Genomic DNA, 12,849 nt, shown 5'->3' on the forward strand with positions numbered 1-12,849 from the left:
GTGATGGCGACGGGGGTATTAATTCTTAAATCGTGTAAAGATGACAAAAAAAACGTTACCCATTTACTTGAAAAAGAAAACATGTCAATGAATATATTATTATTGTTACTAATAGAACAATAAACAGAACATTAAATGGACGCATGTTGGATTTATATGATAAATTATATTTCGTTCGGCACGCGTAATTTGCACAATCCGCGCATCGCCTAGCCACAATCTTTTTAGATCATGCTTCAACTGAGGTATACCTTAACTTAAGAATACTTAAAGTATACTTAAAGAAGTATTCAATTTGAATGATTTTTTTGTTTAACAAAATGGGAGAGAGTTAAAATGCGACGTTATTTTAGATATAGGGTATTAGATTTGTTGATGTAGTATGACTATAGAAAAATGCGGGATCAAAGATACCTAAATTTTGTGACGTATTTTATGAACCAAACTTTATAGAGTGTTGTTAGCAGTGGTGGTTTCCTATGAAGAGGGCGAGGTTAATCTTAATATTACCATCTGAATTTATAATCTAATTAAAGGATACTATATCTTATACTATAGATATTTTTAACAACCAAAGCCGGTTATCTCACTGTCAAAACTTTTGCAAGGGGGGCTCGTAAGCACCACTGTTGGTTACATTGGATAAAAATAAATTATTTTAAACGTAGGCAGTGATAAAAAAAAACTAGAAGTTCCTATCATTATTTCGTCTTTATGGTACGGCAGTAAAAACTGTTTTATTATTTTTAATGGCGGTGAAGATGAATATTTTCTCGGGAGTGCAGCGCTGACGCCATCTTTCGCGGAATGACGTCACATCAATTTATTATTGTCATCGGCCTTGCGACAGGTTTTCGTCGGAAATCATTTACAATTTTGGCTTTAATCGATTTTTGAATCTTTCGGCGCCTACTTTTTGCTTTTGGTATTTACCCATACTCCTAAATAAAAGTTTCACAATAAATAAAATCTAAATAGATTAGAAAAATATATATATTTACACGATTGCAGCTAGTTTAATTGAATGGTTTAAAAATTAAGATATGCTGTATTCCCACTTGTCAATTTTTGTTGATCAACTGTCTGTTGAATGTTATTTATACGAATGTTCACACTTATTAATTTATATTAAATCTATAGTCGTAGAATGTAGATAGTGGATCAATGTGTCATACTTGATTAAGAAACTAAAACAAATGTACTTACTTGGTGAAGAATGATGACTTAAGCGTCAATTACATTGAGCTACTTTACGAGCTGTTTGTTGGTTACAATCTGCCTGTAAAGTCGCCCAGTGTAATCATCTAACAAGCTAACAAGCAGTTGTAAACACTCTACCGAGAAAAGTTGAAAGCCTGTCAACTTTACACGCTACACGCCGGCGTGTGGGCCTACTGCGTCTGCACGGTAGAGCGCAGTAGCAACCTCCCGGTAAAAAAACGAACTACGTTCTGTCAAAATAGTCGCTGGCTTGTGGCTTCTCAGCGAATGGAAAGTTTTGTGTGTCATCATCATAATCGCAGTAGCTGAATCGCCCGTTATTAAATTCGCCAACAAACAGCTCGTAAAGTAGCTCAATGTAATTGACGCTTTACAGCTGAATCGACCAACATTCAAAGTAAATCAACTTTATTTAATTCAGCTTATAAGTTGATCAATTTTATTGACACATGATTCTCAATTATCAATTCAGCTTCAACTGTCATTCAACGGATAGTTGATCAACACAAATGAAACCTTTAAATGCGGCATTAGGATCCATTCAATTTTTGAGGCGACTAGAATTGTATCTAGGTTTTTCTATTATGAATCACCATCATATGGCACCATCCTAACTTAGTATAATGTTTAACGACTTTATTCAGATATGAATGTCCGCCTAAAATTTGGTAAAATTTGACACATTATCAAAATCTATTGAATCGAAAAAGTCCATGTAAATGTTGTTCATCAGTAGACAAATCTATAGATTAGCATAAAAGCTAAAAGAGGTAATGGAGCCTCTATTTTGGCTTACAGATGGGTTAGAGTAGCTGTTGACGAATACACTTGGATTGTATCATAGTAATGTAGGAATACTTATTGACATATGAGAATAAAATGATAAGTTATTAATAATTTACTAAATATATTTTTAATGCAATTGTTTTGTAATTTACACACCCAAGGTACAGATTGAAATAGGATGGCATGTAGGTAAATTGAAAAATAATAAGAACTACCAAAATCTATTTTACTATAATATAATATTAAAGCGACCTTCGTAGTCCTATGAGTGGGGCTTTGGCTTCTCATTCGTGAGCTCTAAGTTTGATTCCTGTTGAAGTCACAATATGTACATTAAAGTTAATCTCTCCAAAACAAAACCCGCCACGCACCACATCCGGTCTTAATCGGGCGTATCACGTGGGCCTACATTGGCGATGTGAAGCATCTAGTTAAGTTTTAGGCCGGGAATGCCCTAGGAGGAGATACCCAGGACTAAGGCTGCTACGCTCAGAGTGAGCTCTGAATGAGTTTAAAGTTACTTTCTAATGCAAAGTGCCGGGGAGAGAAGAGCACAGGGAAATTATGAAAATAAAAATGATTCTAGTGTATATAAAACAAAATAATGAAGCTAATCATACGGACAGCAAAAATTATGTGAACAGATCTTCACGCCCGCAGTAAGACGCCGCATTTGTTTTAAATGCAAGATAATTGGCCTTAGTAGCAACCAAGTCGGACGGCCCGATGGGCCCAACAGCTGGTTGGACCGACCTCAGCATCTCCTCCCGTTCGGAGCACATTCTAAGACATTCCCAGAGGATGTGGTTGGCATCCTGAATCTCCCCTCCACATGGACATGTCGGACGGCTTACAAGTCCAAGCTCAAAGAGCTTGCCAGCGAACCCACCGTGTCCAGTCGCAAATTGACTGGTGTGATGGTTAGGAGTCAGATATTTGGTTATCTCCAATCACCATTTAATATTTGGAAAAAACATATATGTGTGCCGGCCCTCGGTTGATTCATCGCACCGTCGCTGCCAGGTCTTCCACGCCGCGTCAAGCGTCATGAGACGTATTGTCCGCTTCAACGAGGTTACTTTTTCACAATATGTACACGAAGATTTCTGAAAGTCTAAGTATTGTAAGTGATTGTTGCACTTCTACTACTGGGGTGCTGGCATTGCAGTATTAAAAACAAAGGCTAAAAATTGTAACATACTTCCTGTATACACATTACACAGTGACTTAAAATTCGATACACGTGTACGAATGCGATCACAATATTATTGTATATTTATATTGTAATCCCGGGTGGTATGGTAAAAACTAACCTTATTAACAATATAGCCATAAACTAATATATTATGGACGCTATCGAACTGAAAGGTCATAACTAATAGATTCCTCATGAAATGATTTTTTAGATATAAATGTAAAGAACATGAGTGTCGTCCATCTACTTTTTAAGATAGTGAAACTTATAATTTTAATTATTATCCTCGATCATATTTAGGGTATTGTGTGAGGGTAGGGGTTTTGGTGGGGGAACGAGACCCTACTAGTAATATATAAAATATATCTTATTGTGTGACTATCGACACAATTAAAAAATAATACTCGTAGGTACTTATGTACAAAAATATTGTTAGGTATCTAAATCAATTTATTGTTGTCTAATTAAGATGTATTTTTTTTTAATTTTATACGATAGTAGGCTTTATTTTTGGGTCTAGGACGATTTGGCACCGGACAACTGGACGCCACGCAATTCTAAAATAAATATACGCTAGCTACATAATAAAGGTACTTTAAAATAATATTTAATATTATTATTTATATTTAAATTATTATATTATGATTGAATAGTTGGTGAGAATTTGTATATGCACACGTAAATAATGATTTAATCGTGCATATGTTTAAGTTCCAACGAAATAAGAGTTTTTTATTTTATATAAAGCCTTAGGCATGGTAATTCTCAATCCGCGATAAAGAATACATTATGTAAAGAGTAAAATGAATTCAAACTACTAAGTAGTAGATAGAAACTGATTAAAATACCTCGTCTACGTTCTGTATACGTGTCTACGACAGTGCGGCGTCCAATTGTCCGGAGGCCAGTCGTCCCATACCCTTTATTTCTACACTATAAAATACAAATAATATAATACCATAATTATAATATCTACTTGAAATTTGAATACTGCGAGACACAATGTTGCTTATTTTTATTAGAAATTAAAATTTACTTTAATTCTGTTATTGCCTATATAAGGAGGCGGGAGTAATAGATTAGTTCATATTTTTATATAAATTTACTTAAAAAGACTTAATAGAAACCAGTATATTCTTTAAAATATATTAATACATTTTAGTAATAATTAATGTATATTGCCACACCGTATTATACTTTTCTAATGTCATAATCTAAATAATATACACCTACTGAGTGATTTTATTTATCACTATATATCAACCTTATCCGATCCTAATAAGATCATATGGGCCTCCACAGAGTGTAGGTTTATGTATTAACAGATTTTTGTTTTTACGAGAAATGGATGTTAGCCACTTTCTCAACCTATTAGGTCCATACTCTGACTCTACACGAATTGAAAAACGATATGTGTACTTGCTAGACCCATGATTCGAACCTGGGACCCACGACGTTATAAGCCGACGCTTAAGCAGCGCAGCCATTGTATCGTAACCATGGCCCCCACAAGGGGAGGGGGGGGGGGGGGGGGGGGGGGGCTGACAGGGCTCTAGCCTGGGGGCCCGGCGAGGCGAGTCGACCAGATAAGTGAGATAAACACACATAAAAAATTTGCTTTAATAGTAAAAAAAGTCGCCTATTTTCACGCTATTTTCTTTCGCTAATATTATTATTTCAAATTATGTGGTTATACGATACACATTTTAATTGTGTATCAATACTCAACATCTCCATTATTCAAATGTATGTATTAAAATATACAATAAACACTAAACAAACATACACATTAATTTTACCGCATACACGATTTGAAAAACGCTACTGTAGATAGTCACACTACCTTTATCATTAACGATAGGTAGGGGGGCCTGCCAAAGATCCTAGCCTGGAGGCCCGCTCCACGATGTGGGGCCCATGATCATCACTACCTAGATATATATAACGTATTATACTATAATTGTATTAAACCACGAGTGTTTGAATTGCCTTTATTGCTTAATTTAATTTGTGCACATAATATTATCATATTATATTTTCAAACAATGTATTGCATTATGCAGTAGAAGGAGCAAAAGTCAATTGCATTCTCAGATAAGAATAATTGCAAAAGTATAAAATATATTATTATCAAAAAAAATCATTCAGTTTTTTATTGTTTCTAACAAAAGATAAAGGCCTTGATTTATTTATAATGCTAAACTTTGAATAGATACTTCATTGTATTGTTTGTTATTAGTTGCTTGTCATACTTAAATTATATTCAATTCGAACATCATTATATCTTATTAGTACCGAATGCATTTTTAGTGTAGTATAATTATATAATGCAACGTATCAATTAGGTATGTTAATAGTGTATATTTATTATTATATGACGGTTGAAAATCACCGTCATCTACCAAATTTTGTCTAGCATGAATGCAATTTGCAGTTTACTTAACGGTGTTCTCCAGGAGCAAAAGTCCTTCCTCATTCCAGTTGCTATGTTATTTTCAGATCAGATTTTTCGGTACAGTTCGGTTATGAGGAATACAGCGGCAAACACATTTTGAAAATAGCCGATATACTGGATTATTTGTTAGTTTAACCTAACCAAACCTAACCTAACCTAAACTAACCCAAACTATCAAATAATCCAGTATATCGGCTATTTTCAAAATGTGTTTTCCGCTGTATTCCTCATAACCGAACTGTACCGATTTTTCTACTATGAGTATGCTGAGAAAAGTTTTGTGCACGCACTGCCTATATATATATATATATATTGAATATATATATATATATATATATATATATATTCAATTCAATTTCAATTCACATTCACAACAAGACATGAAACATTATTATAAAGAAGAAAAAAAGTAATAAATGTGATAAAAATATAAAAAGAGAACAAATAATATAAACATACAAAAGCAGTGAAAATACAATTATACATCCATAGTAGTTCAAAGAAATACACTAAGTTTGCTAAGGAGATCCTATTTTAAGAATTTTTAAAATAGCGTCCACCTAAACTCACCCTCACGCAAGTGGAATATATCAACACCCGATGAAATTTGGTTGAACATAGTTATCTCCCTCCTAATTGGCATTACCAGTGACATGTTGGTTCTGCATTTTGGGAGAATAAGCAACTAATGCTCTCTATTTCTAGGGTTTGGGTCGAAAGCCCGAAGGCCGGAATCCCGAAGTCCGAAATCCGGAATGCTGAAATCCCGAATGGCCGAAATCTCGAAAGCCTAAATCCCGAAAGCCGAAATCCCGAAAGCCGAAATCCCGAATTCCGAAATCCCGAATACTGAAATACCGAATGGCTGAAATCCCGAAGGCCGAAAAATACAAACAGTAATAATTGCGCAATCTTAACACTTATCTTGAATTACGCAAATTTTACAAGAGAGAATTTTTATGTCTCTTTTTTTCAGGATCCATTCAGGATTTCAGCATTCGGGATTTCGGCCTTCGGGATGTCGGCATTCGGGATTTAGGCTTTCGGGATTTTGGTCATTCAAGATTTCGGCCTTCGGGATTTCGGTCGAAGGGATTTCGTCCGGCACCCCTATTTCTAAGATAGTTATCAGGGACACAGAGGTCAACACTGCCCTCCACACCAGGGCTCGAAATGGAACGGAACGCACCGGAGCACCGTTCCGGCTCGTGAAATTTGTAAAATTATCGCTCCGTCTCGTGGAAAAAATATGTTGACCATCTGAGCTAGATAGACCATAGAATAGAAAATCTGACACATTTATTTTTATAAAATACACATACGATTTGATGACTATGTAAATATCTTCAGAAAATTTGTCGAGCGCTCCGGTTCGTAAACTTTTCCATTTCGAGCGCTGCTCCACACATCCTCTGTTATTATAGTCTCAATTAATGAGTATTTATTTGGCTACACTTTTATCAAAAGAGTTTTGATTTTAAAAAAATCTGAGAGAAATACTTAAAATTTTATATTATTATTCATTCAACATTTCCTTTTACTGAAGATTATAAACAAAACGAATTTAAATAATAGTTAATCAATTCAAAAAATGTCGAAAAATGTAGGTTAGTAGTAATTTGTGTATCTGTTTTAAAAACATCAGAAGTTTTTTAATCGTTTTTTTTTGTTCATTGTTGACATTTGAGAAAAAAAAATAGTTTAAATTGTATATTTTATTCGACACACAGCTACGCGTGTAATTTTGAAAAATATATTACCCTATTATTACTGAAAAAATAAATGATAGAAAACGACTATGCATTTGAAGAAAAAAACGTTGAACATCATTCGCAATAATAATTGGATAGTTCTATAAAATTCACGTAAAATTTTCTGCTGAAATCGAATTGGTTAACTTAATAACAGTGCTCACATTAATATACTGAGCATCTTTTTATACAAAAAGTGTGCTAAATCAAATATTGCAGCATGTGTACATTTAATATTATAGTTTTATTCGACACGAATCAATTATTACCATCTTGTATTATATAAGGCCTCTTCAAGAAGTATCAAACAATAATTACTCACATAATATAAGTTCTGAAATCTTAATTTCGTTAAATATAATTTCATTAGAATCGCACATATTTCTGGATGTTTTCTATAGGTATCGAGTAGGCACAGTTAAACCGTCGGTTCCATGACAAAACAGAACTGTGACAAAACAGAAAATGACAAAACACAACAAGACAAAACAGAGCATGACAAAACAGAACAGTGACAAAACAGAACATCGATAAATATAACTATGACCTTTCAGAAAAAATATAAATTTAATTACCTAATTTCTGCATTCCTAATCGCTAGAAAGCCTCAAATAAACGGGACTTTACTGACAAGCTTAGGATATCTTATCTTAATCAATATTATATGCTCAAAATGATTGGGTGACTAGGTACAACGAAATAATGATCTAACCTAACCTAACTTAGCCTAACCTAACATAACATAACATAACCTAACCTAAGCTAACCTAACCTAAATAGATTCCACATAAATTAATGTTTCATTTTTCCCCTGGCTGTTCTGTTTTGCCTTGTTCTGTTTTGTCCGGTCACCAAACCGTCGTATATAATGTCTCATAGTTAGTCAAATTTTGTCCATTTCAGGGACATTTTCAGCATAGAAAGCAGACAAGAATCAAGCCATGTCGGGAAAGTAAAAACTTTGATAAATTATATCTGGTGGGTTAGTATGCCGTCGCTATCAAGCTTTTTTGCTTAAGATGCACCGAATAAGAAAGTGCTTCTTTCCACCTTGTCCGAAAGTTCTCGAATGGTGACATGACGGTCCCATATGACCAAAGTACTGACATGGTCTACGACCTCGTCATTTTGATCTGTTAGGAGCAGGAAATAGAAAAATAATGAAAAGTGCAATAGGTACATTCTAGGCGCTTCTATAGCGTAGAGAAATATGGGGTAAACTTAAATAACATGTTATTTTCAATAATTAAGGTTTGTCACGTAAATAAAATGCCCATTCAATATTTGTAATATTTGATGACATTCCGGAGGCGTTCTATTACTTAGATTTTATGGTGTGACCATCATTAAATCATAAAGCAAATATCCTTTATTTTTTTTTACTATGGCAATTGGCTTCATATTTTTATTTATTAATCTTTTCTGTGTTCCTAACGGAGGAGATACCCCGTGCTTTATTTGTTTCCGTGGGGAAAATCAAATTTGAATACTCATTGAACAGCCTTCGTAAATTTTATTAATCGTCGGTGGGTAAATAGAGCATTTAATCGATTTGTAGTAAAAAAATTACAATCTTTAGTTTTTTGAACCTGTGAAGTTTTAAAAAAAAGAAAATTATATTTTAGAACCATTCAACTTCAACTCAACCACCAGATACTCTTATTATATTGTTATTCAAAGGTAAACAATATTTTATGGCCTATAATTATTAATTAACTTCATGTGAATAATTTTTAATTCAATTAAAGCATGTTATCATAAAATTGGATAGGTAACTATAATAGAGGTCAATAAAGATTACGGTGAAACAGTAGGAGTATTTATTCTTTTGCTTGTACCTACCATATTATTGCACCAATGATATTGTAAATGCCTTCCACTGGAGTATTAAAGTTTATAATGATCATAATAGATATAATCAATCGTAATCATTATTAATTAATGATGACCATACTTTACGTTTTGGAATTAAAACATGCTAATCCTGAAATCGTAGCTAATTATGAAAATACTAGGAATGATTATAAATCCTTGATGAGACTAAAAACTAGTTTAAATTATATCTACGTCAAGTGTCAGTGCTATTTTAATTAAGGAAAATGGTTTTGAACTCTAGAAAAAATATGGAAGGAACATTCGTCTCTGTTCTGGCAGAACACACTAACTGGAAAATACTAGTTTTGAGTGATTTGACTTTGAAGTTGTTAAAATGTTTGAAATAATGGTCTATCATGTGAGTTTATTAAGTAATCTTAAAAAGGATGACTTTAAAATAAAGACTGTTTATTTATTAAGAAGATTTCCAGACGGTAAAGTTTGAAATAAGGAACATTTTGGTACTAACTCAATATGTCATTTTTTCGAATTAGTGTCTTCTGCCAGAACAGTGACATATGCATTTTTCTCACACGCATTGGTATTCAAATCGACGCCTTCTTTAGCTGTGAATATTATTATACTATATTGCTTTACTTATGATATAAAAATAGTATTATTTTTGGGTAATATGTATTATTAGTATTGTATTAGCACACAGACTAGTTTTTTTTTTTTTTTTTTTTAAATATATTTATTAAGTTGCAAACATCAGAATTCAAAAAATCTTAGAAACGAACCTTACAATCAATTCTAAAAAATGGAACTAAGTATAGAATTCGGATTCACAACTAACATTGTATGGATTCATTCAGCTATGGATTCATCTGTCATTCTTGCGAATCTCATTTGTATTGAGTTTCAATAAAAAAGAATTCTTAAATCATTCCTCTATCATAGTTGAGATGTTAAAACTTCGAATGAGATATTTCTTTTTATATTTGTTGTAAAGCGCATCGTCTGTTAAAATCGTCAATGACCTATGCACAAAAATAATTTAAATAATATCATTAATTATATATAGTAACCTCCGATTTAATATAGTCTAATTTTATTTAAACCAGATCACCTTCAAACTGTGGATGATGACGAGCCCCCCACTAGTTGTCATTTAAATGTTAAGCAGGGACTATCTTACATGAAAGTCTAACCTAATGTTTGCGTACATAAAGCAGTTTTTTGTCTATAGAAATAAACTATGTCGTTAACACTTTAACACAAATTAAAAGTTGTCACATCGGAGCTTTACAAAAATATTCAATATTGAAGAAAAAATGTTTTAATTATCTTATAAAAATATTGCGTTTTGATATATTTGATTGTATACCGTTCAAGTTTCGTAATACGCCAAATCGCAATATAATAAATACCGTGGGCCGGTTTTTTCATCTAAAATACCCCACGTAATATACTTGGCTGATTGGGTTCCTGCGGTATCCGTTGGCCACCACTGGTTTGGCAGACTCAAGGCCGTTCCGTGACCTCACAAGGGCGAGCGCATTCGCTTCTTCGCTGCTCCTCCGACGCAGTGATTCTAAACTATTCATCACAGGTGGGAAGTTATTACAACAACTTTCATTATTTTTACCTAAAGTTTGTCGTCCATATTTTAAAACTATACTAGGTTACACCCACTGTGGCCTAGTTGTTAAAACGCCCATTTCCGGAGCCGTGTGTCGCGGGTTTAATCCCGCGGCCAATAAAAAGTCAAATCATGTTTTGCAACGTGTGTTTAATCCAGTACAAAGACCCAATAGGTTGGACGAATTAATAAAAACCATCTTTCCTATTATAGAGTAACTTAATTTTTTTCAATTCAAATTTATTTATTTTACATGTAAGAATTTATAAAATATCTCCCACCTATTATAATACTCATCCTCACATATATACTCATTATATATACTTAAAACCTTACCTCTGTGGATGCCCATGTATGCAATACGGAGTGAAATTGTAATTTAGTTTTTTAGGTAAGGTTGGATTTTAACATCTTTCTAAAAAAAAATAGTAAAATATTTTTTTTATATAATATAGGTATTCACAATGACATTCATTCGCTGGTGACTAGATAATGATTTTTTAATTACCACCTTTAAAATGCACGTTAATTACATTGATCGGCCGCCTGGTCATTACGCGCCAGGTGCGTCTTCAGCGTCCAAAGTATTTTAATGGACAATGCACTCAATATAGTTAATAGCTAGCAAGTAAATTCGCGCATAGCAATATTCGCACATGTATAGGTAGACGTCACGTAATTTCCATTATGCGATATCACGCATCGGGAATGTATAGCAATATCACCTTTATTGTAATGGCATTAGAACAGTGTTTCTAGTATCAATGTTCATTTGAGCAAACCCGTTCAAACCGAACCATTCGGCAGACCCGACAAAAATCATCGGGAATTTATAGCAATATCACCTTTATTTTAACGGCGTTAGAACAGATTATGCCATTCGGCAAACAAAAAACAAAAAAGTGAGTGTCATTTTTTTCCAGATGCTTCGTCCATATTAATGTCATTGGATACTCATAACAGAAAGCATTGGCCGTTTGTTCAATTTCAAGGATTTTAACATACCTTACCGTTTTCGATCCTTAGAGCATGATAATATGGGCTTCCATATAATGAAGGTTGTTTTAACAGATTTTGTTTTTACGAGAATTGGATGTTTTATACTTCAACATATTAGGTTTATATTTGGGGTCCAAACATATATTTAAAAATAACATGTGAATTTTCCAGACCCGGAATTTGAATCCGGGTGTAAACTAGTGCAACACTATTATAATGCTACTATAATATGTAATATAATTTATTTATTTATTTGATATACATAATTATAAAACAGGCAGATATATGTAAGTACGAATGTAACCTTAATAAATTACAAGATTAAAAGAACTTTTATATACTTACCACGTTTTTAAATTTTCTGTTGAATCATATAAACTTGACAATTCTATGTATTAATAAAAACTTTTTATTGTACTTGATCAATGACATTATTAATGGACGACGCACTCAATACACTAGCTAGCAAGTAAATTCGCGCATTCGCATGTATAGGTAGACGTCACGCAATTTCAATTAGGCGATATCACGCATCGGGAATTTATAGCAATATGACCTTTACTGTAATGGCGTTAGAACAGTGTTTCTAATGTCAATGTTCATTTGAGCGAACCCGTTCGAACCGAACCATTCGGCAGACCCAACAAAAAGCATCAGGAATTTATAGCAATACCACCTTTATTGTAATGGCGTTAGAACAGATTATGCCATTCGGCAGACCCGACAATAAAGTGAGTGTCATTTTCTTTTCCAGATGATTCGTCCATATTAATGTCATTGTACTTGATAGAAATACTGAATAAATATTATAGAATACAGAAATGTCATTTTGACATTTCATATTTATTTCCATAGTAATGCACGTACATATTAATAATTTAGTTGCTAGGACCCATTTAGCAACCAATAATAGTGTGTAGTGAATATAACTTTTAACGAATTTTTTCCGAAACCTACAAAACAGAATTAAGTGAAAATGAATTCA

Source organism: Rhyacophila brunnea, unplaced genomic scaffold (genome assembly GCF_057557595.1).
Source record: "Rhyacophila brunnea isolate RB1 unplaced genomic scaffold, BYU_Rbru_1.0 scaffold_7, whole genome shotgun sequence".
NCBI lineage: Eukaryota > Metazoa > Arthropoda > Insecta > Trichoptera > Rhyacophilidae > Rhyacophila > Rhyacophila brunnea.